The sequence below is a fragment of the Perca fluviatilis genome, chromosome 15 (assembly GCF_010015445.1).
Source record: "Perca fluviatilis chromosome 15, GENO_Pfluv_1.0, whole genome shotgun sequence".
Classification (NCBI taxonomy): Eukaryota; Metazoa; Chordata; class Actinopteri; order Perciformes; family Percidae; genus Perca; species Perca fluviatilis.
Window position 1 is genome coordinate 33,593,888 of NC_053126.1, and position 25,320 is coordinate 33,619,207.

The 25,320-nt window shown below is 41.2% G+C and overlaps 11 non-coding genes across 11 annotated transcripts; 2 read left to right on the top strand and 9 right to left on the bottom strand.

Moving 5' to 3' along the window:
• Positions 1–1,420: 1,420 nt before the first annotated feature.
• trnap-cgg lies at positions 1,421–1,492 on the top strand. Its single transcript has one exon. It is a non-coding gene; the product is annotated as a tRNA-Pro (tRNA).
• Positions 1,493–3,526: 2,034 nt separating this feature from the next.
• trnap-agg lies at positions 3,527–3,598 on the bottom strand. Its single transcript has one exon. It is a non-coding gene; the product is annotated as a tRNA-Pro (tRNA).
• A 4,455-nt stretch (positions 3,599–8,053) lies between these two features.
• On the bottom strand, positions 8,054–8,125 carry trnap-agg. Its single transcript has one exon. It is a non-coding gene; the product is annotated as a tRNA-Pro (tRNA).
• Positions 8,126–9,224: 1,099 nt separating this feature from the next.
• trnap-agg lies at positions 9,225–9,296 on the bottom strand. The gene has a single exon. It is a non-coding gene; the product is annotated as a tRNA-Pro (tRNA).
• A 1,432-nt stretch (positions 9,297–10,728) lies between these two features.
• trnap-agg lies at positions 10,729–10,800 on the bottom strand. Its single transcript has one exon. It is a non-coding gene; the product is annotated as a tRNA-Pro (tRNA).
• A 1,307-nt stretch (positions 10,801–12,107) lies between these two features.
• Positions 12,108–12,179, bottom strand: trnap-agg. Its single transcript has one exon. It is a non-coding gene; the product is annotated as a tRNA-Pro (tRNA).
• A 1,306-nt stretch (positions 12,180–13,485) lies between these two features.
• Positions 13,486–13,557, bottom strand: trnap-agg. The gene has a single exon. It is a non-coding gene; the product is annotated as a tRNA-Pro (tRNA).
• A 3,223-nt stretch (positions 13,558–16,780) lies between these two features.
• On the bottom strand, positions 16,781–16,852 carry trnap-agg. Its single transcript has one exon. It is a non-coding gene; the product is annotated as a tRNA-Pro (tRNA).
• A 1,303-nt stretch (positions 16,853–18,155) lies between these two features.
• On the bottom strand, positions 18,156–18,227 carry trnap-agg. The gene has a single exon. It is a non-coding gene; the product is annotated as a tRNA-Pro (tRNA).
• Positions 18,228–19,534: 1,307 nt separating this feature from the next.
• trnap-agg lies at positions 19,535–19,606 on the bottom strand. The gene has a single exon. It is a non-coding gene; the product is annotated as a tRNA-Pro (tRNA).
• Positions 19,607–25,249: 5,643 nt separating this feature from the next.
• On the top strand, positions 25,250–25,320 carry trnap-agg. The gene has a single exon. It is a non-coding gene; the product is annotated as a tRNA-Pro (tRNA).

The window sequence follows — 25,320 nt, forward strand, 5'->3', positions numbered from 1 at the left end:
CAATAGGGTCGTCCACCGGTGAGAGTGGGAATGGCATTGTCCCCAAATGAAGTCTTGCTTTAGCACAGATAACACAGTCAGACATTTTATGCGTTCTAGCAGTATATTTCATCATTTTGAGCCACGTGTTACCTGTGTGAAACCAGTTTCCATCTCCAACCTTTCCTCAATGGTAAAGTTCTCTAGGTTCAAATATTTTACTAATGGCCCTTTAGAGTCTTTCAGGACACCCATACCTGTGTTCATTGTGTCAACCTGGACAGTAATGGATGTGGACAGTGTACTATTACTCCATGGGTCTGTGACTCAAATGATGAACTGTCCTAACGGATCTTTCCCTTCAGCATACAATCCCATAACATAAGTCCCTGCATCCTCTGGTTTTGGATCCTTCAACGTCACATATATAGTATTACATTTCCGTTCCTGGCATCGTCCTTCCTGCTTTCTCCCGACACTCAGTCTGGATTTCAGGTCCCTACGTGTTATCGTAAGGTGCATTGTATCATATGGTTCACATCCCACATTTCCCCAATCTGAGCCTGTGTTAGCTATGGCACACTTCCAACTGCCACACCACTTGTCTGAGTTGGTCGTGACGCATATGTATATGACTTCCTCTCTCCTGTCTTTGGTGGTGCCATGTCATGGTGGAAACCAGGCTATTTTGTTCACGCACAAAGTAGAGAATTGGTAATAGGCAATGAAGCCAATAAACTTTTCTAATTTAATCCAGAAACTGAAGACTTTGTTCTCAGTAGTCGATATGCATTTGAACCTATCTGGCCTTGGAAAGCCCTGGAATCCCCTAACCCTTCTTGCAATTAAGATGAAATGCCAGGTAAGTAACGTGCAGCTCAGTCTAGGCGTATGATTCTCGCTAGAAAGCTTATATGAGTTTATTAAGTCACAGTTACACACTAAGCTTTTTCATTATGATTCTGCTGTCAGTTTTGAAATTTGGCAAAACGTTGGCATCAAAAGTAATCACAAAGCTGAATCTGGCAGTGGAGCCATGGATAGAGCCCTTGCCAAACAAACTACTTGACTATTGCCTTTCAAATCAGTGACAGATCGGAGCCGCATTTCCTTGATTGAAAATTGCTAAAAGACTGTTTTACGTGGCTTGTTGGTCTAGGGGTATGATTCTCACCACATTCTAAATTTGAAGTTGGCACTAGTGTCAAGTCCACCCAGATGGTGGAAACCAGGCTATTTTGTTCACGCACAAAGTAGAGAATTGGTAATAGGCAATGAAGCCAATAAACTTTTTCTAATTTAATCCAGAAACTGAAGACTTTGTTCTCAGCAGTCGATTTGCATTTGAACCTATCTGGACTTGGAAGGTCCTGGAATCCGCTCAGTGACAGATCGGAGCTGCATTTCCTTGATTGAAAATTGCTAAAATACTGATTTATGTGGCTCGTTGGTCTAGGGGTATGATTCTCGCTTCGGGTGCGAGAGGTCCCGGGTTCAAATCCCGGACGAACCCTAAGGACAAAATCTGGGTGTCACCACATTCTAAATTGGAAGTTGGCACTAGTGTCAAGTCCACCCAGATGCCGGAAACCTGGCTATTTTGTTCACGCACAAAGTAGAGAATTGGTAATAGGAAAAGAAGCCAATAAACTTTTCCTAATTTAATCCAGAAACTGAAGACTTTGTTCTCAGCAGTCGATATGCATTTGAACCTATCTGGCCTTGGAAAGCCCTAGAATCCCCTAACCCTTCTTGCAATTAAGATGAAATGCCAGGTAAGTAACGTGCAGCTGTGTCTAGGCGTATGATTCTCGCTAGAAAGCTTATATGAGTTTATTAAGTCACAGTTACACACTAAGCTTTTTCATTACGATTCTGCTGTCACTTTTGACTGAAATATTCAAGTTCGAAATTTGGTAAAACGTTGGCATCAAAAGTAATCACAAAGCTGAATCTGGCAGTGGAGCCATGGATAGAGCCCTTGCCAAACAAACTACTTGACTATTGCCTTTCAAGTCAGTGACAGATCGGAGCCGCATTTCCTTGATTGAAAATTGCTAAAAGACTGTTTTACGTGGCTCGTTGGTCTAGGGGTATGATTCTCACCACATTCTAAATTTGAAGTTGGCACTAGTGTCAAGTCCACCCAGATGGTGGAAACCAGGCTATTTTGTTCACGCACAAAGTAGAGAATTGGTAATAGGCAATGAAGCCAATAAACTTTTCCTAATTTAATCCAGAAACAAAGACTGCTTCATAGCTCTGATTTGCATTTGAACCTATCTACCTTTGGAAAGCCCCGTAACTCCCCTAACCCTTCTGGGTAAATACAGATGAAATGCCAGGCAACGCAGCTGAGCTCCAGCGTGCAGATTCTCGCCGTAGAAAGCTGGCATGAGTTTATGTCGCCAGTGCTACACACTAAAGTTTTTCATTATGATACCCTGCTGTCAAGTTTGAAATGGGAAACGCTACCTAAAAATCGCCGTGCTTCGAATCTGGCAGTGGAGCCAGCGATAGAGCCTCGCCAAACAAACTAATTTGATCTTCATTGCCTTTCAAATCAGTGATTAGATCGGAGCCGCGATTTCCTTGATTGAAAATTGCTAAAAGACTGTTTTGCACGGGTTTGTTGGTCTAGGTATGATCGCCTCAAATTCACATTCTAAATTCCCAGTTGGTTAATCTAGTGTCAAGTCCACCCAGATGGTGGAAACCAGGCCATTTTGTTCAATGCCATCAAAGCAGCAGATTTTGTCTTTGGGGCTCGTCCGGGATTTGAACCCAGGACCTCTCGCACCCTATGCGAGAATCATACCCTAGACCAACGAGCCACGTAAAACAGTCTTTTAGCAATTTTCAATCAAGGAAATGCGGCTCCGATCTCTCACTGACGGGATTCGAGGACCTTCCAAGGCCAGATAGGTTCAAATGCAAATCGACTGCTGAGAACAAAGTCTTCAGTTTCTGGATTAAATTAGAAAGAGTTTATTGGCTTCATTGCCTATTACCAATTCTCTACTTTGTGCGTGAACAAAATAGCCTGGTTTCCACCATCTGGGTGGACATGACACTAGTGCCAACTTCAAATTTAGAATGTGGAGAGAATCATAACCCTAGACCAACGAGCCACGTAAAACAGTCTTTTAGCAATTTTCAATCAAGGAAATGCGGCTCCGATCTGTCACTGACTTGAAAGGCAATAGTCAAGTAGTTTGTTTGGTAAGGGCTCCATGGCTCCACTGCCAGATTCAGTTTTGTGATTACTTTTGATGCCAACGTTTTACCAAATTTCGAACTTGAATATTTCAGTCAAAAGTGACAGCAGAATCGTAATGAAAAAGCTTAGTGTGTAACTGTGACTTAATAAACTCATATAAGCTTTCTAGCGAGAGGGATACTTCGTGCGTGAACGCCAACTTCATTGCCTATTACCAATTCTCTACTTTGTGCGTGAACAAAAAAGCCTGGTTTCCACCATCTGGTGGACTAGACACTAGTGCCAACTTCAAATTTAGAATGTGGCGACAACCAGATTTTGTCCTTGGGGCTCGTCCGGGATTTGAACCCGGGACCTCTCGCACCCTAAGCGAGAATCATACCCCTAGACCAACGAGCCACGTAAAACAGTCTTTTAGCAATTTTCAATCAAGGAAATGCAGCTCCGATCTCTCACTGAGGGGATTCCAGGACCTTCCAAGGCCAGATAGGTTCAAATGCAAATCGACTGCTGAGAACAAAGTCTTCAGTTTCTGGATTAAATTAGAAAGAGTTTATTGGCTTCATTGCCTATTACCAATTCTCTACTTTGTGCGTGAACAAAATAGCCTGGTTTCCACCATCTGGGTGCACATGACACTAGTGCCAACTTCAAATTTAGAATGTGGTGAGAATCATAACCCTAGACCAACGAGCCACGTAAAACAGTCTTTTAGCAATTTTCAATCAAGGAAATGCGGCTCCGATCTGTCACTGACTTGAAAGGCAATAGTCAAGTAGTTTGTTTGGTAAGGGCTCCATGGCTCCACTGCCAGATTCAGTTTTGTGATTAATTTTGATGCCAACGTTTTACCAAATTTCGAACTTGAATATTTCAGTCAAGTGCACAGAATGTAATGAAAAGCTAGTGTTAACTGTGATTATAAATATATAAGCTTTCTGAGAAGAGTAGTATTGACACTTCATTGCCTATTACCAATTCTCTACTTTGTCGTGAACAAAAAGCCTGGTTTCCACCATCTGGGTGGACTAGACACTAGTGCCAACTTCAAATTTAGAATGTGGTGAGAATCATAACCCTAGACCAACGAGCTACGTAAAATAGTCTTTTAGCAATTTTCAATCAAGGAAATGCAGCTCCGGTCTCTCACTGAGGGGATTCCAGGACCTTCCAAGGCCAGATAGGTTCAAATGCAAATCGACTGCTGAGAACAAAGTCTTCAGTTTCTGGATTAAATTAGAAAGAGTTTATTGGCTTCATTGCCTATTACCAATTCTCTACTTTGTGCGTGAACAAAATAGCCTGGTTTCCACCATCTGGGTGGACATGACACTAGTGCCAACTTCAAATTTAGAATGTGGAGAGAATCATAACCCTAGACCAACGAGCCACGTAAAACAGTCTTTTAGAAATTTTCAATCAAGGAAATGCGGCTCCGATCTGTCACTGACTTGAAAGGCAATAGTCAAGTAGTTTGTTTGGTAAGGGCTCCATGGCTACATTGCCAGATTCAGTTTTGTGATTACTTTTGATGCCAACGTTTTACCAAATTTCGAACTTGAATATTTCAGTCAAAAGTGACAGCAGAATCGTAATGAAAAAGCTTAGTGTGTAACTGTGACTTAATAAACTCATATAAGCTTTCTAGCGAGAGGGATACTTCGTGCGTGAACGCCAACTTCATTGCCTATTACCAATTCTCTACTTTGTGCGTGAACAAAAAAGCCTGGTTTCCACCATCTGGTGGACTAGACACTAGTGCCAACTTCAAATTTAGAATGTGGAGAGAATCATAACCCTAGACCAACGAGCCACGTAAAACAGTCTTTTAGCAATTTTCAATCAAGGAAATGCGGCTCCGATCTGTCACTGACTTGAAAGGCAATAGTCAAGTAGTTTGTTTGGTAAGGGCTCCATGGCACCACTGCCAGATTCAGTTTTGTGATTAATTTTGATGCCAACGTTTTACCAAATTTTGAACTTGAATATTTCAGTCAAAAGTGACAGCAGAATCGTAATGAAAAGCTTAGTGTGTAACTGTGACTTAATAAACTCATATGCTTTTAGCGAGGGATATGTGCGTGACGCTAGCTTCATTGCCTATTACCAATTCTCTACTTTGTGCGTGAACAAAAAGCCTGGTTTCCACCATCTGGGTGGACATGACACTAGTGCCAACTTCAAATTTAGAATGTGGCGACACCAGATTTTTCCTTGGGTTCGTTACCATGCGAGAATCATACCCCTAGACCAACGAGCCACATAAAACAGTCTTTTAGCAATTTTCAATCAAGGAAATGCAGCTCCGATCTCTCACTGAGGGGATTCCAGGACCTTCCAAGGCCAGATAGGTTCAAATGCAAATCGACTGCTGAGAACAAAGTCTTCAGTTTCTGGATTAAATTAGAAAGAGTTTATTGGCTTCATTGCCTATTACCAATTCTCTACTTTGTGCATGAACAAAATAGCCTGGTTTCCACCATCTGGGTGGACATGACACTAGTGCCAACTTCAAATTTAGAATGTGGAGAGAATCATAACCCTAGACCAACGAGCCACGTAAAACAGTCTTTTAGCAATTTTCAATCAAGGAAATGCGGCTCCGATCTGTCACTGACTTGAAAGGCAATAGTCAAGTAGTTTGTTTGGTAAGGGCTCCATGGCTCCATTGCCAGATTCAGTTTTGTGATTAATTTTGATGCAACGTTTTACCAAATTTGAACTTGAATATTTCAGTCAAAAGTGACAGCAGAATCGTAATGAAAAAAGCTTAGTGTGTAACTGTGACTTAATAAACTCATATAAGCTTTCTAGAGATATGTAAGAACTTCATTGCCTATTACCAATTCTCTACTTTGTGCGTGAACAAAAGCCTGGTTTCCACCATCTGGGTGGACTAGACACTAGTGCCAACTTCAAATTTAGAATGTGGAGAGAATCATAACCCTAGACCAACGAGCCACGTAAAACATTTTTTTAGCAATTTTCAATCAAGGAAATGCGGCTCCGATCTGTCACTGACTTGAAAGGCAATAGTCAAGTAGTTTGTTTGGTAAGGGCTCCATGGCTCCACTGCCAGATTCAGTTTTGTGATTAATTTTGATGCCAACGTTTTACCAAATTTCGAACTTGAATATTTCAGTCAAAAGTGACAGCAGATTCATAATGAAAAAGCTTAGTGTGTAACTGTGACTTAATAAACTCATATAAGCTTTCTAGGAGAGGGATACTGTGCGTGAACGTCAACTTCATTGCCTATTACCAATTCTTACTTTGGCGTGAACAAAAAGCCTGGTTTCCACCATCTGGTGGACTAGACACTAGTGCCAACTTCAAATTTAGAATGTGGCGACAACCAGATTTTGTCCTTGGGGCTCGTCCGGGATTTGAACCGGGACCTCTCGCACCCTAAGCGAGAATCATACCCCTAAACCAACGAGCCACGTAAAACATCTTTTTAGCAATTTTCAATCAAGGAAATGCAGCTCCGATCTCTCACTGAGGGGATTCCAGGACCTTCCAAGGCCAGATAGGTTCAAATGCAAATCGACTGCTGAGAACAAAGTCTTCAGTTTCTGGATTAAATTAGAAAGAGTTTATTGGCTTCATTGCCTATTACCAATTCTCTACTTTGTCCATGAACAAAATAGCCTGGTTTCCACCATCTGGGTGCACATGACACTAGTGCCAACTTCAAATTTAGAATGTGTTGAGAATCATAACCCTAGACCAACGAGCTACGTTAAAATAGTCTTTTAGCAATTTTCAATCAAGGAAATGTAGCTCCGATCTGTCACTGACCGGGATTCGAGGACCTTCCAAGGCCAGATAGGTTCAAATGCAAATCGACTGCTGAGAACAAAGTCTTCAGTTTCTGGATTAAATTAGAAAGAGTTTATTGGCTTCATTGCCTATTACCAATTCTCTACTTTGCTTTCGTGAACAAAATAGCCTGGTTTCCACCATCTGGGTGGACATGACACTAGTGCCAACTTCAAATTTAGAATGTGGAGAGAATCTAACCCCTAGACCAACGAGCCACGTAAAACAGTCTTTTAGCAATTTTCAATCAAGGGAAAGCGGCTCCGATCTGTCACTGACTTGAAGAGGCAATAGTCAAGTAGTTTGTTTGGTAAGGGCTCCATGGCTCCATTGCCAGATTCAGTTTTTATTAATTTTGATCAGACTTTTACCAAATTTCGAACTTGAATATTTCAGTCAAAAGTGACAGCAGAATCGTAATGAAAAGCTTAGTTATGTAACTGTGACTTAATAAACTATATAAGCTTTTGCAATATTCCAACTTCATTGCCTATTACCAATTCTCTACTTTGTCCCTGAACAAAAGCCTGGTTTTCCACCATCTGGTGGACAAGACACTAGTGCCAACTTCAAATTTAGAATGTGGAGAGAATCATAACCCTAGACCAACGAGCCACGTAAAACAGTCTTTTAGCAATTTTCAATCAAGGAAATGCGGCTCCGATCTGTCACTGACTTGAAATGCAATAGTCAAGTAGTTTGTTTGGTAAGGGCTCCATGGCTCCACTGCCAGATTCAGTTTTGTGATTAATTTTGATGCCAACGTTTTACCAAATTTTGAACTTGAATATTTCAGTCAAAAGTGACAGCAGAATCGTAATGAAAAAGCTTAGTGTGTAACTGTGACTTAATAAACTCATATAAGCTTTCTAGCGAGAGGGATACTTCGTGCGTGAACGCCAACTTCATTGCCTATTACCAATTCTCTACTTTGTGCGTGAACAAAAAAGCCTGGTTTCCACCATCTGGGTGGACATGACACTAGTGCCAACTTCAAATTTAGAATGTGGCGACAACCAGATTTTGTCCTTGGGGCTCGTCCGGGATTTGAACCCGGGACCTCTCGCACCCTAAGCGAGAATCATACCCCTAGACCAACGAGCCACGTAAAACAGTCTTTTAGCAATTTTCAATCAAGGAAATGCAGCTCCGATCTCTCACTGAGGGGATTCCAGGACCTTCCAAGGCCAGATAGGTTCAAATGCAAATCGACTGCTGAGAACAAAGTCTTCAGTTTCTGGATTAAATTAGAAAGAGTTTATTGGCTTCATTGCCTATTACCAATTCTCTACTTTGTGCGTGAACAAAATAGCCTGGTTTCCACCATCTGGGTGGACTTGACACTAGTGCCAACTTCAAATTTAGAATGTGTTGAGAATCATAACCCTAGACCAACGAGCCACGGTAAAACAGTCTTTTAGCAATTTTCAATCAAGGGAAAGGTGGCTCTGATCTGTTACTGAAGGCAATAGTCAAGTAGTTTTTTGTAGGAGCTCCATGGCTCATTGCCAGATTCAGTTTTGTGATTACTTTTGATGCCAACTTTTCAAATTTGAACTTGAATATTTCAGTTCAAAGTGACAGCAGAATCATTAATGAAAAGCTTAGTGTGTAACTGTGACTTAATAAAGTCATAGTTTCTAATTGCTGATAACTTTATTTCTCCTTACTTATTCTTACTTTGTGCTGAACAAAAAGCCTGGTTTCCACCATCTGGGTGGACATGACACTAGTGCCAATTTCAAATTTAGAATGTGGAGAGAATCATAACCCTAGACCAACGAGCCACGTAAAACAGTCTTTTAGCAATTTTCAATCAAGGAAATGCGGCTCCGATCTGTCACTGACTTGAAAGGCAATAGTCAAGTAGTTTGTTTGGTAAGGGCTCCATGGCTCCACTGCCAGATTCAGTTTTGTGATTAATTTTGATGCCAACGTTTTACCAAATTTCGAACTTGAATATTTCAGTCAAAAGTGACAGCAGAATCGTAATGAAAAAGCTTAGTGTGTAACTGTGACTTAATAAACTCATATAAGCTTTCTAGCGAGAGGGATACTTCGTGCGTGAACGCCAACTTCATTGCCTATTACCAATTCTCTACTTTGTGCGTGAACAAAAAAGCCTGATTTCCACCATCTGGTGGACTAGACACTAGTGCCAACTTCAAATTTAGAATGTGGCGACAACCAGATTTTGTCCTTGGGGCTCGTCCGGGATTTGAACCCGGGACCTCTCGCACCCTAAGCGAGAATCATACCCCTAGACCAACGAGCCACGTAAAACAGTCTTTTAGCAATTTTCAATCAAGGAAATGCAGCTCCGATCTCTCACTGAGGGGATTCCAGGACCTTCCAAGGCCAGATAGGTTCAAATGCAAATCGACTGCTGAGAACAAAGTCTTCAGTTTCTGGATTAAATTAGAAAGAGTTTATTGGCTTCATTGCCTATTACCAATTCTCTACTTTGTGCGTGAACAAAATAGCCTGGTTTCCACCATCTGGGTGCACATGACACTAGTGCCAACTTCAAATTTAGAATGTGGTGAGAATCATATACCCTAGACCAACGAGCCACGTAAAATAGTCTTTTAGCAATTTTCAATCAAGGAAAAGTGGCTCCGGATCTCTTACTGACCGGATTCGAGGACCTTCCAAGGCCAGATAGGTTCAAATGCAAATCGACTGCTGAGAACAAAGTCTTCAGTTTCTGGATTAAATTAGAAAGAGTTTATTGGCTTCCATTGCCTATTACCAATTCTCTACTTTGTGCGTGAACAAAATAGCCTGGTTTCCACCATCTGGGTGGACATGACACTAGTGCCAACTTCAAATTTAGAATGTGTTGAGAGAATCATAACCCTAGACCAACGAGCCACGTAAAACAGTCTTTTAGCAATTTTCAATCAAGGAAATCTGTCCCGATCTGTCACTGACTTGAAAGGCAATAGTCAAGTAGTTTGTTTGGTAAGGGCTCCATGGCACCACTGCCAGATTCAGTTTTGTGATTAATTTTGATGCCAACGTTTTACCAAATTTCGAACTTGAATATTTCAGTCAAAATGTACAGCAGAATCATTAATGAAAAAGCTTAGTGTTTAACTGTGACTTAATAAACTCATATAGCTTTAGCGAGAGGATATTGTGAACGTAACTTCATTGCTCAATTACCAATTACTCTCTACTTTGTGCGTGAACAAAAGCCTGGTTTCCACCATCTGGGTGGACATAGACACTAGTGCCAATTTCAAATTTAGAATGTGTAGAGAATCATAACCCTAGACCAACGAGCCACGTAAAACAGTCTTTTAGCAATTTTCAATCAAGGAAATCACGGCTCCGATCTGTCACTGACTTGAAAGGCAATAGTCAAGTAGTTTGTTTGGTAAGGGCTCCATGGCTCCACTGCCAGATTCAGTTTTGTGATTAATTTTGATGCCAACGTTTTACCAAATTTCGAACTTGAATATTTCAGTCAAAAGTGACAGCAGAATCGTAATGAAAAAGCTTAGTGTGTAACTGTGACTTAATAAACTCATATAAGCTTTCTAGCGAGAGGGATACTTTGTGCGTGAACGCCAACTTCATTGCCTATTACCAATTCTCTACTTTGTGCGTGAACAAAAAAGCCTGGTTTCCACCATCTGGTGGACTAGACACTAGTGCCAACTTCAAATTTAGAATGTGGCGACAACCAGATTTTGTCCTTGGGGCTCGTCCGGGATTTGAACCCGGGACCTCTCGCACCCTAAGCGAGAATCATACCCCTAGACCAACGAGCCACGTAAAACAGTCTTTTAGCAATTTTCAATCAAGGAAATGCAGCTCCGATCTCTCACTGAGGGGATTCCAGGACCTTCCAAGGCCAGATAGGTTCAAATGCAAATCGACTGCTGAGAACAAAGTCTTCAGTTTCTGGATTAAATTAGAAAGAGTTTATTGGCTTCATTGCCTATTACCAATTCTCTACTTTGTGCGTGAACAAAATAGCCTGGTTTCCACCATCTGGGTGCACATGACACTAGTGCCAACTTCAAATTTAGAATGTGGTGAGAATCATAACCCTAGACCAACGAGCCACGTAAAACAGTCTTTTAGCAATTTTCAATCAAGGAAAAGTGGCTCCGATCTGTTACTGACGGGATTCGAGGACCTTCCAAGGCCAGATAGGTTCAAATGCAAATCGACTGCTGAGAACAAAGTCTTCAGTTTCTGGATTAAATTAGAAAGAGTTTATTGGCTTCATTGCCTATTACCAATTCTCTACTTTGTGCGTGAACAAAATAGCCTGGTTTCCACCATCTGGGTGGACTTGACACTAGTGCCAACTTCAAATTTAGAATGTGTTGAGAATCATACCCCTAGACCAACGAGCCACGTAAAACAGTCTTTTAGCAATTTTCAATCAAGGAAAAGTGGCTCCGATCTGTTACTGACGGGATTCGAGGACCTTCCAAGGCCAGATAGGTTCAAATGCAAATCGACTGCTGAGAACAAAGTCTTCAGTTTCTGGATTAAATTAGAAAAAGTTTATTGGCTTCAATGCCTATTACTTATTCTCTACTTTGTGCCTGAACAAAAAAGCCTGGTTTCCACCATCTGGGTGGACATGACACTAGTGCCAATTTCAAATTTAGAATGTGGAGAGAATCATAACCCTAGACCAACGAGCCACGTAAAACAGTCTTTTAGCAATTTTCAATCAAGGAAATGCGGCTCCGATCTGTCACTGACTTGAAAGGCAATAGTCAAGTAGTTTGTTTGGTAAGGGCTCCATGGCTCCACTGCCAGATTCAGTTTTGTGATTAATTTTGATGCCAACGTTTTACCAAATTTCGAACTTGAATATTTCAGTCAAAAGTGACAGCAGAATCGTAATGAAAAAGCTTAGTGTGTAACTGTGACTTAATAAACTCATATAAGCTTTCTAGCGAGAGGGATACTTCGTGCGTGAACGCCAACTTCATTGCCTATTACCAATTCTCTACTTTGTGCGTGAACAAAAAAGCCTGATTTCCACCATCTGGTGGACTAGACACTAGTGCCAACTTCAAATTTAGAATGTGGCGACAACCAGATTTTGTCCTTGGGGCTCGTCCGGGATTTGAACCCAGGACCTCTCGCACCCTAAGCGAGAATCATACCCCTAGACCAACGAGCCACGTAAAACAGTCTTTTAGCAATTTTCAATCAAGGAAATGCAGCTCCGATCTCTCACTGAGGGGATTCCAGGACCTTCCAAGGCCAGATAGGTTCAAATGCAAATCGACTGCTGAGAACAAAGTCTTCAGTTTCTGGATTAAATTAGAAAGAGTTTATTGGCTTCATTGCCTATTACCAATTCTCTACTTTGTGCGTGAACAAAATAGCCTGGTTTCCACCATCTGGGTGGACTTGACACTAGTGCCAACTTCAAATTTAGAATGTGTTGAGAATCATAACCCTAGACCAACGAGCCACGTAAAACAGTCTTTTAGCAATTTTCAATCAAGGAAAAGTGGCTCCGATCTGTTACTGACGGGATTCGAGGACCTTCCAAGGCCAGATAGGTTCAAATGCAAATCGACTGCTGAGAACAAAGTCTTCAGTTTCTGGATTAAATTAGAAAGAGTTTATTGGCTTCATTGCCTATTACCAATTCTCTACTTTGTGCGTGAACAAAATAGCCTGGTTTCCACCATCTGGGTGGACTTGACACTAGTGCCAACTTCAAATTTAGAATGTGTTGAGAATCATACCCCTAGACCAACGAGCCACGTAAAACAGTCTTTTAGCAATTTTCAATCAAGGAAAAGTGGCTCCGATCTGTTACTGATGAGTTCGAGGACCTTCCAAGGCCAGATAGGTTCAAATGCAAATCGACTGCTGAGAACAAAGTCTTCAGTTTCTGGATTAAATTAGAAAAAGTTTATTGGCTTCAATGCCTATTACTTATTCTCTACTTTGTGCCTGAACAAAAAAGCCTGGTTTCCACCATCTGGGTGGACATGACACTAGTGCCAATTTCAAATTTAGAATGTGGAGAGAATCATAACCCTAGACCAACGAGCCACGTAAAACAGTCTTTTAGCAATTTTCAATCAAGGAAATGCGGCTCCGATCTGTCACTGACTTGAAAGGCAATAGTCAAGTAGTTTGTTTGGTAAGGGCTCCATGGCTCCACTGCCAGATTCAGTTTTGTGATTAATTTTGATGCCAACGTTTTACCAAATTTCGAACTTGAATATTTCAGTCAAAAGTGACAGCAGAATCGTAATGAAAAAGCTTAGTGTGTAACTGTGACTTAATAAACTCATATAAGCTTTCTAGCGAGAGGGATACTTCGTGCGTGAACGCCAACTTCATTGCCTATTACCAATTCTCTACTTTGTGCGTGAACAAAAAAGCCTGATTTCCACCATCTGGTGGACTAGACACTAGTGCCAACTTCAAATTTAGAATGTGGCGACAACCAGATTTTGTCCTTGGGGCTCGTCCGGGATTTGAACCCGGGACCTCTCGCACCCTAAGCGAGAATCATACCCCTAGACCAACGAGCCACGTAAAACAGTCTTTTAGCAATTTTCAATCAAGGAAATGCAGCTCCGATCTCTCACTGAGGGGATTCCAGGACCTTCCAAGGCCAGATAGGTTCAAATGCAAATCGACTGCTGAGAACAAAGTCTTCAGTTTCTGGATTAAATTAGAAAGAGTTTATTGGCTTCATTGCCTATTACCAATTCTCTACTTTGTGCGTGAACAAAATAGCCTGGTTTCCACCATCTGGGTGGACTTGACACTAGTGCCAACTTCAAATTTAGAATGTGTTGAGAATCATACCCCTAGACCAACGAGCCACGTAAAACAGTCTTTTAGCAATTTTCAATCAAGGAAAAGTGGCTCCGATCTGTTACTGACGGGATTCGAGGACCTTCCAAGGCCAGATAGGTTCAAATGCAAATCGACTGCTGAGAACAAAGTCTTCAGTTTCTGGATTAAATTAGAAAGAGTTTATTGGCTTCATTGCCTATTACCAATTCTCTACTTTGTGCGTGAACAAAATAGCCTGGTTTCCACCATCTGGGTGGACATGACACTAGTGCCAACTTCAAATTTAGAATGTGGTGAGAATCATAACCCTAGACCAACGAGCCACGTAAAACAGTCTTTTAGCAATTTTCAATCAAGGAAATGCGGCTCGGTCTGTTACTGACGAGTTCGAGGACCTTCCAAGGCCAGATAGGTTCAAATGCAAAATCGACTGCTGAGAACAAAGTCTTCAGTTTCTGGATTAAATTTGAAAGAGTTTATTGGCTTCACTTTGTAACAATTCTCTACTTTGTGCATGAACAAAATAGCCTGGTTTCCACCATCTGGGTGGACATGACACTAGTGCCAACTTCAAATTTAGAATGTGGTGAGAATCATAACCCTAGACCAACGAGCACGATAAAATAGTCTTTTAGCAATTTTCAATCAAGGAAGTGCAGCTCCGATCTCTACTGGGGATTCGAGGACCTTCCAAGGCCAGATAGGTTCAAATGCAAATCGACTGCTGAGAACAAAGTCTTCAGTTTCTGGATTAAATTAGAAAGAGTTTATTGGCTTCATTGCCTATTACCAATTCTCTACTTTGTGCGTGAACAAAATAGCCTGGTTTCCACCATCTGGGTGGACATGACACTAGTGCCAACTTCAAATTTAGAATGTGGTGAGAATCATAACCCTAGACCAACGAGCCACGTAAAACAGTCTTTTAGCAATTTTCAATCAAGGAAATGTAGCTCCGATCTGTTACTGAGGATTCGAGGACCTTCCAAGGCCAGATAGGTTCAAATGCAAATCGACTGCTGAGAACAAAGTCTTCAGTTTCTGGATTAAATTAGAAAGAGTTTATTGGCTTCATTGCCTTTAAATTTTATTTAACAAAAAGCCTGGTTTACCATTGTGGAATGAATAGAACTTCAATTTAGAATGTGTAGAGAATCATAACCCTAACCAACGAGCCATTAAAACAGTCTTTTAGCAATTTTCAATCAAGGAAATGCCTTAGTTTGTTTGTAAGGGCTCCATGCTCCACTGCCAGATTCAGTTTTTATTTTTGATCCAGTTTTACCAAATTCTTATATTTTAAGTGCAAGAATATAAAAGCTATGTGATTAATATTTCTTTTGGCATCTTCATTGCCTATTACCAATTCTCTACTTTGTGCGTGAACAAAAAGCCTGGTTTCCACCATCTGGTGGACTAGACACTAGTGCCAACTTCAAATTTAGAATGTGGAGAGAATCATAACCCTAGACCAACGAGCCACGTAAAACAGTCTTTTAGCAATTTTCAATCAAGGAAATGCGGCTCCGATCTGTCACTGACTTGAAAGGCAATAGTCAAGTAGTTTGTTTGGTAAGGGCTCCATGGCTTCACTGCCAGATTCAGTTTTGTGATTAATTTTGATGCCGTTTTACCAAATTTCGAACTTGAATATTTCAGTCAAAAGTGACAGCAGAATCGTAATGAAAAAGCTTAGTGTGTAACTGTGACTTAATAAACTCATATAAGCTTTCTAGCGAGAGGGATACTTGCGTTGAACGTCAACTTCATTGCCTATTACCAATTCTCTTCTGTGCGTGAACAAAAAGCCTGATTTCCACCATCTGGTGGACTAGACACTAGTGCCAACTTCAAATTTAGAATGTGGCGAAACGATTTTGTCCTTGGGGTGTCCGGTTGAACCCGACCTCTTAGAGAATCATACCCCTAGACCAACGAGCCACATAAAACAGTCTTTTAGCAATTTTCAATCAAGGAAATGCAGCTCCGATCTCTCACTGAGGGGATTCCAGGACCTTCCAAGGCCAGATAGGTTCAAATGCAAATCGACTGCTGAGAACAAAGTCTTCAGTTTCTGGATTAAATTAGAAAGAGTTTATTGGCTTCATTGCCTATTACCAATTCTCTACTTTGTGCGTGAACAAAATAGCCTGGTTTCCACCATCTGGGTGGACTTGACACTAGTGCCAACTTCAAATTTAGAATGTGTTGAGAATCATACCCTTCTAGACCAACGAGCCCGCTAAAACAGTCTTTTAGCAATTTTCAATCAAGGAAAAGTGGCTCCGATCTGTTACTGACCGATTTCGAGGACCTTCCAAGGCCAGATAGGTTCAAATGCAAATCGACTGCTGAGAACAAAGTCTTCAGTTTCTGGATTAAATTAGAAAAGTTTATTGGCTTCAATGCCTATTACTTATTCTCTACTTTGTGCCTGAACAAAAAAGCCTGGTTTCCACCATCTGGGTGGACATGACACTAGTGCCAATTTCAAATTTAGAATGTGGAGAGAATCATAACCCTAGACCAACGAGCCACGTAAAACAGTCTTTTAGCAATTTTCAATCAAGGAAATGCGGCTCCGATCTGTCACTGACTTGAAAGGCAATAGTCAAGTAGTTTGTTTGGTAAGGGCTCCATGGCTCCACTGCCAGATTCAGTTTTGTGATTAATTTTGATGCCAACGTTTTACCAAATTTCGAACTTGAATATTTCAGTCAAAAGTGACAGCAGAATCGTAATGAAAAAGCTTAGTGTGTAACTGTGACTTAATAAACTCATATAAGCTTTCTAGCGAGAGGGATACTTCGTGCGTGAATGCCAACTTCATTGCCTATTACCAATTCTCTACTTTGTGCGTGAACAAAAAAGCCTGATTTCCACCATCTGGTGGACTAGACACTAGTGCCAACTTCAAATTTAGAATGTGGCGACAACCAGATTTTGTCCTTGGGGCTCGTCCGGGATTTGAACCCGGGACCTCTCGCACCCTAAGCGAGAATCATACCCCTAGACCAACGAGCCACGTAAAACAGTCTTTTAGCAATTTTCAATCAAGGAAATGCAGCTCCGATCTCTCATTGAGGGGATTCCAGGACCTTCCAAGGCCAGATAGGTTCAAATGCAAATCGACTGCTGAGAACAAAGTCTTCAGTTTCTGGATTAAATTAGAAAGAGTTTATTGGCTTCATTGCCTATTACCAATTCTCTACTTTGTGCATGAACAAAATAGCCTGGTTTCCACCATCTGGGTGCACATGACACTAGTGCCAACTTCAAATTTAGAATGTGGTGAGAATCATAACCCTAGACCAACGAGCTACGTAAAATAGTCTTTTAGCAATTTTCAATCAAGGAAAAGTGGCTCCGATCTGTTACTGACGGGATTCGAGGACCTTCCAAGGCCAGATAGGTTCAAATGCAAATCGACTGCTGAGAACAAAGTCTTCAGTTTCTGGATTAAATTAGAAAGAGTTTATTGGCTTCATTGCCTATTACCAATTCTCTACTTTGTGCGTGAACAAAATAGCCTGGTTTCCACCATCTGGGTGGACTTGACACTAGTGCCAACTTCAAATTTAGAATGTGTTGAGAATCATACCCCTAGACCAACGAGCCACGTAAAACAGTCTTTTAGCAATTTTCAATCAAGGAAAAGTGGCTCCGATCTGTTACTGACGGGATTCGAGGACCTTCCAAGGCCAGATAGGTTCAAATGCAAATCGACTGCTGAGAACAAAGTCTTCAGTTTCTGGATTAAATTAGAAAAAGTTTATTGGCTTCAATGCCTATTACTTATTCTACTTTGTGCCTGAACAAAAAGCCTGGTTTCCACCATCTGGGTGGACATGACACTAGTGCCAATTTCAAATTTAGAATGTGGAGAGAATCATAACCCTAGACCAACGAGCCACGTAAAACAGTCTTTTAGCAATTTTCAATCAAGGAAATGCGGCTCCGATCTGTCACTGACTTGAAAGGCAATAGTCAAGTAGTTTGTTTGGTAAGGGCTCCATGGCTCCACTGCCAGATTCAGTTTTGTGATTAATTTTGATGCCAACGTTTTACCAAATTTCGAACTTGAATATTTCAGTCAAAAGTGACAGCAGAATCGTAATGAAAAAGCTTAGTGTGTAACTGTGACTTAATAAACTCATATAAGCTTTCTAGCGAGAGGGATACTTCGTGCGTGAACGCCACTTCATTGCCTATTACCAATTCTCTACTTTGTGCGTGAACAAAAAAGCCTGATTTCCACCATCTGGTGGACTAGACACTAGTGCCAACTTCAAATTTAGAATGTGGCGACAACCAGATTTTGTCCTTGGGGCTCGTCCGGGATTTGAACCGGGGACCTCTCGCACCCTAAGCGAGAATCATACCCTTAGACCAACGAGCCACGTAAAACAGTCTTTTAGCAATTTTCAATCAAGGAAATGCAGCTCCGATCTCTCACTGAGGGGATTCCAGGACCTTCCAAGGCCAGATAGGTTCAAATGCAAATCGACTGCTGAGAACAAAGTCTTCAGTTTCTGGATTAAATTAGAAAGAGTTTATTGGCTTCATTGCCTATTACCAATTCTCTACTTTGTGCGTGAACAAAATAGCCTGGTTTCCACCATCTGGGTGGACTTGACACTAGTGCCAACTTCAAATTTAGAATGTGTTGAGAATCATAACCCTAGACCAACGAGCCACGTAAAACAGTCTTTTAGCAATTTTCAATCAAGGAAAAGTGGCTCCGATCTGTTACTGACGGGATTCGAGGACCTTCCAAGGCCAGATAGGTTCAAATGCAAATCGACTGCTGAGAACAAAGTCTTCAGTTTCTGGATTAAATTAGAAAGAGTTTATTGGCTTCATTGCCTATTACCAATTCTCTACTTTGTGCGTGAACAAAATAGCCTGGTTTCCACCATCTGGGTGGACTTGACACTAGTGCCAACTTCAAATTTAGAATGTGTTGAGAATCATACCCCTAGACCAACGAGCCACGTAAAACAGTCTTTTAGCAATTTTCAATCAAGGAAAAGTGGCTCCGATCTGTTACTGACGGGATTCGAGGACCTTCCAAGGCCAGATAGGTTCAAATGCAAATCGACTGCTGAGAACAAAGTCTTCAGTTTCTGGATTAAATTAGAAAAAGTTTATTGGCTTCAATGCCTATTACTTATTCTCTACTTTGTGCCTGAACAAAAAAGCCTGGTTTCCACCATCTGGGTGGACATGACACTAGTGCCAATTTCAAATTTAGAATGTGGAGAGAATCATAACCCTAGACCAACGAGCCACGTAAAACAGTCTTTTAGCAATTTTCAATCAAGGAAATGCGGCTCCGATCTGTCACTGACTTGAAAGGCAATAGTCAAGTAGTTTGTTTGGTAAGGGCGCCATGGCTCCACTGCCAGATTCAGTTTTGTGATTAATTTTGATGCCAACGTTTTACCAAATTTCGAACTTGAATATTTCAGTCAAAAGTGACAGCAGAATCGTAATGAAAAAGCTTAGTGTGTAACTGTGACTTAATAAACTCATATAAGCTTTCTAGCGAGAGGGATACTTCGTGCGTGAACGCCAACTTCATTGCCTATTACCAATTCTCTACTTTGTGCGTGAACAAAAAAGCCTGATTTCCACCATCTGGTGGACTAGACACTAGTGCCAACTTCAAATTTAGAATGTGGCGACAACCAGATTTTGTCCTTGGGGCTCGTCCGGGATTTGAACCCGGGACCTCTCGCACCCTAAGCGAGAATCATACCCCTAGACCAACGAGCCACGTAAAACAGTCTTTTAGCAATTTTCAATCAAGGAAATGCAGCTCCGATCTCTCACTGAGGGGATTCCAGGACCTTCCAAGGCCAGATAGGTTCAAATGCAAATCGACTGCTGAGAACAAAGTCTTCAGTTTCTGGATTAAATTAGAAAGAGTTTATTGGCTTCATTGCCTATTACCAATTCTCTACTTTGTGCGTGAACAAAATAGCCTGGTTTCCACCATCTGGGTGGACATGACACTAGTGCCACTCAACTTTAAAATGTGGTCAGAATCAGCTTTGAAATGAGAATTATTAACTAGAATGCACTTTCGTTATTTATTTTTTCTGTTATGTTCAGGTACATCGTCTTTTCCGCCTGGTTGACAGCTAGTGCCAATTTCAAATTTAGAATGTGGAGAGAATCATAACCCTAGACCAACGAGCCACGTAAAACAGTCTTTTAGCAATTTTCAATCAAGGAAATGCGGCTCCGATCTGTCACTGACTTGAAAGGCAATAGTCAAGTAGTTTGTTTGGTAAGGGCTCCATGGCTCCACTGCCAGATTCAGTTTTGTGATTAATTTTGATGCCAACGTTTTACCAAATTTCGAACTTGAATATTTCAGTCAAAAGTGACAGCAGAATCGTAATGAAAAAGCTTAGTGTGTAACTGTGACTTAATAAACTCATATAAGCTTTCTAGCGAGAGGGATACTTCGTGCGTGAACGCCAACTTCATTGCCTATTACCAATTCTCTACTTTGTGCGTGAACAAAAAAGCCTGATTTCCACCATCTGGTGGACTAGACACTAGTGTCAAGTCCACCCAGAGATGGTGGAAAACCAGGTATTTTGTTCACGCCTTGGGTAAATTCGAAAGAATACCCAATAATATCGCTCTTTCTAATTTAATCCAGAAACTGAAGACTTTGTTCTCAGCAGTCGATTTGCATTTGAACCTATCTGGCCTTGGAAGGTCCTGGAATCCCCTCAGTGAGAGATCGGAGCTGCATTTCCTTGATTGAAAATTGCTAAAAGACTGTTTTACGTGGCTCGTTGGTCTAGGGGTATGATTCTCACGGCCATTCTAAATTTGAAGTTGGCACTAGTGTCTAGTCCACCCAGATGGTGGAAACCAGGCTTTTGTTCACGCACAAAGTAGAATTGGTAATAGGCAATGAAGTTGGCGTTCACGCACGAAGTTCCCTCTCGCTAGAAAGCTTATATGAGTTTATTAAGTCACAGTTACACACTAAGCTTTTTCATTACGATTCTGCTGTCACTTTTGACTGAAATATTCAAGTTCGAAATTTGGTAAAACGTTGGCATCAAAATTAATCAGAAAACTGAATCTGGCAGTGGAGCCATGGAGCCCTTACCAAACAAACTACTTGACTATTGCCTTTCAAGTCAGTGACAGATCGGAGCCGCATTTCCTTGATTGAAAATTGCTAAAAGACTGTTTTACGTGGCTCGTTGGTCTAGGGGTATGATTCTCAACACATTCTAAATTTGAAGTTGGCACTAGTGTCAAGTCCACCCAGATGGTGGAAACCAGGCTATTTTGTTCACGCACAAAGTAGAGAATTGGTAATAGGCAATGAAGCCAATAAACTCTTTCTTATTTAATCCAGAAACTGAAGACTTTGTTCTCAGCAGTCGATTTGCATTTGAACCTATCTGGCCTTGGAAGGTCCTGGAATCCCCTCAGTGAGAGATCGGAGCTGCATTTCCTTGATTGAAAATTGCTAAAAGACTGTTTTCGTGGCTCGTTGGTTTAGGGTATGATTCTCGCAGGGTGCGAGAGGTCCGGGTTCAAATCCCGGACGAGCCCCAAGGACAAAATCTGGTTGTTGCCACATTCTAAATTTGAAGTTGGCACTAGTGTCATGTCCACCCAGATGGTGGAAACCAGGCTTTTGTTCCACGACAAAGTAGAGGATGGTAATAGGCAATGAAGTTGGCGTTCCGCATCAGTATCCCTCTCGCTAGAAAGCTTATATGAGTTTATTAAGTCACAGTTACACACTAAGCTTTTTCATTACGATTCTGCTGTCACTTTTGACTGAAATATTCAAGTTCGAAATTTGGTAAAACGTTGGCGTCAAAATTAATCACAAAACTGAATCTGGCAGTGGAGCCATGGAGCCCTTACCAAACAAACTACTTGACTATTGCCTTTCAAGTCAGTGACAGATCGAGACCCGCATTTCCTTGATTGAAAATTGCTAAAAGACTGTTTTAGCGTTGGCTCGTTGGTTTAGGGGTATGATTCTCACCACATTCTAAATTTGAAGTTGGCACTAGTTTCTAGTCCCACCAGATGGTGGAAACCAGGCTTTTGTTCCGCACAAAGTAGAGAATTGGTAATAGGCAATGAAGTTGGGTTCACCATGCGAAAGTATCCCTCTCGCTAGAAAGCTTATATGAGTTTATTAAGTCACAGTTACACACTAAGCTTTTTCATTACGATTCTGCTGTCACTTTTGACTCAAATATTCAAGTCGAAATTTGGTAAAAGCACGTTGGCATCAAAATTATCCACAAAACTGAATCTGGCAGTGGAGCCATGGAGCCCTTACCAAACAAACTACTTGACTATTGCCTTTCAAGTCAGTGACAGATCGAGCCGCATTTCCTTGATTGAAAATTGCTAAAAGACTGTTTTTTCGAGGCTCGTTGGTCTAGGGGTATGATTCTCAACACATTCTAAATTTGAAGTTGGCACTAGTGTCAAGTCCACCCAGATGGTGGAAACCAGGCTATTTTGTTCCGCACAAAGTAGAGAATTGGTAATAGGCAATGAAGCCAATAAACTCTTTCTAATTTAATCCAGAAACTGAAGACTTTGTTCTCAGCAGTCGATTTGCATTTGAACCTATCTGGCCTTGGAAGGTCCTGGAATCCCCTCTCAGTGAGAGATCGGAGCTGCATTTCCTTGATTGAAAATTGCTAAAGACTGTTTCGTGGCTCGTTGGTTTAGGGGTATGATTCTCACCACATTCTAAATTTGAAGTTGGCACTAGTTTCTAGTCCACCCAGATGGTGGAAACCAGGCTTTTGTTCCGCACAAAGTAGAGAATTGGTAATAGGCAATGAAGTTGGCGTTCCACACAGAAGTATCCCTCTCGCTGAAAGCTTATATGAGTTTATTAAGTCACAGTTACACACTAAGCTTTTTCATTACGATTCTGCTGTCACTTTTGACTGAAATATTCAAGTTCGAAATTTGGTAAAACGTTGGCATCAAAATTAATCACAAAACTGAATCTGGCAGTGGAGCCATGGAGCCCTTACCAAACAAACGACTTGACTATTGCATTTCAAGTCAGTGACAGATCGAACCCATTTCCTTGATTGAAAATTGCTAAAAGACTGTTTTATTGGCTCGTTGGTCTAGGGTTATGATTCTCTCCACATTCTTAATTTGAAGTTGGCACTAGTGTCATGTCCACCCAGATGGTGGAAACCAGGCTTTTGTTCACGCACAAAGTAAGAATTGGTAATAGGCAATGAAGTTGGCGTTCACACACGAGTATCCCTCTCGCTAGAAAGCTTATATGAGTTTATTAAGTCACAGTTACACACTAAGCTTTTTCATTACGATTCTGCTGTCACTTTTGACTGAAATATTCAAGTTCGAAATTTGGTAAAACGTTGGCATCAAAATTAATCACAAAACTGAATCTGGCAGTGGAGCCATGGAGCCCTCTACCAAACAAACTACTTGACTATTGCCTTTCAAGTCAGTGACAGATCGGAGCCGCATTTCCTTGATTGAAAATTGCTAAAAGACTGTTTTACGTGGCTCGTTGGTCTAGGGTATGATTCTCAACACATTCTAAATTTGAAGTTGGCACTAGTGTCAAGTCCACCCAGATGGTGGAAACCAGGCTATTTTGTTCACGCACAAATAGAGAGAATTGGTAATAGGCAATGAAGCCAATAAACTCTTTCTAATTTAATCCAGAAACTGAAGACTTTGTTCTCAGCAGTCGATTTGCATTTGAACCTATCTGGCCTTGGAAGGTCCTGGAATCCCCTCAGTGAGAGATCGAGCTGCATTCCTTGATTGAAAATTGCTAAAAGACTGTTTTACGTGCTCGTTGGTTTAGGGGTATGATTCTCACCACATTCTAAATTTGAAGTTGGCACTAGTTTCTAGTCCACCCAGATGGTGGAAACCAGGCTTTTGTTCACGCACAAAGTAGAGAATTGGTAATAGGCAATGAAGTTGGCGTTCCGCACGAAAGTATCCCTCTCGCTAGAAAGTTATATGAGTTTATTAAGTCACAGTTACACACTAAGCTTTTTCATTACGATTCTGCTGTCACTTTTGACTGAAATATTCAAGTTCGAAATTTGGTAAAACGTTGGCATCAAAATTAATCACCAAAACTGAATCTGGCAGTGGAGCCATGGAGCCCTTACCAAACAAACTACTTGACTATTGCCTTTCAAGTCAGTGACAGATCGGACCGCATTTCCTTGATTGAAAATTGCTAAAAGACTGTTTTACGTGGCTCGTTGGTCTAGGGGTATGATTCTCAACACATTCTAAATTTGAAGTTGGCACTAGTGTCAAGTCCACCCAGATGGTGGAAACCAGGCTATTTTGTTCACGCACAAAGTAGAGAATTGGTAATAGGCAATGAAGCCAATAAACTCTTTCTTATTTAATCCAGAAACTGAAGACTTTGTTCTCAGCAGTCGATTTGCATTTGAACCTATCTGGCCTTGGAAGGTCCTGGAATCCCCTCAGTGAGAGATCGGAGCTGCATTTCCTTGATTGAAAATTGCTAAAAGACTGTTTTACGTGGCTCGTTGGTTTAGGGGTATGATTCTCACCACATTCTAAATTTGAAGTTGGCACTAGTGTCTAGTCCACCCAGATGGTGGAAACCAGGCTTTTTTGTTCACGCACAAAGTAGAGAATTGGTAATAGGCAATGAAGTTGGCGTTCACGCACGAAGTATCCCTCTCGCTAGAAAGCTTATATGAGTTTATTAAGTCACAGTTACACACTAAGCTTTTTCATTACGATTCTGCTGTCACTTTTGACTGAAATATTCAAGTTCGAAATTTGGTAAAACGTTGGCATCAAAATTAATCACAAAACTGAATCTGGCAGTGGAGCCATGGAGCCCTTACCAAACAAACTACTTGACTATTGCCTTTCAAGTCAGTGACAGATCGGAGCCGCATTTCCTTGATTGAAAATTGCTAAAAGACTGTTTTACGTGGCTCGTTGGTCTAGGGTTATGATTCTCTCCACATTCTAAATTTGAAGTTGGCACTAGTGTCATGTCCACCCAGATGGTGGAAACCAGGCTTTTTGTTCCGCACAAAGTAGAGAATTGGTAATAGGCAATGAAGTTGGGTTGCACGAAGTATCCCTCTAGCTAGAAAGCTTATATATGAGTTTATTAAGTCACAGTTACACACTAAGCTTTTTCATTACGATTCTGCTGTCACTTTTGACTGATATATTCAAGTTCGAAATTTGGGAAAACGTTGGCATCAAAAGTAACCACAAAACTGAATCTGGCAGTGGAGCCATGGAGCCCTTACCAAACAAACTACTTGACTATTGCCTTTCAAGTCAGTGACAGATCGGAGCCGCATTTCCTTGATTGAAAATTGCTAAAAGACTGTTTTACGTGGCTCGTTGGTCTAGGGTATGATTCTCGCTTAGGGTGCGAGAGGTCCCGGGTTCAAATCCCGGACGAGCCC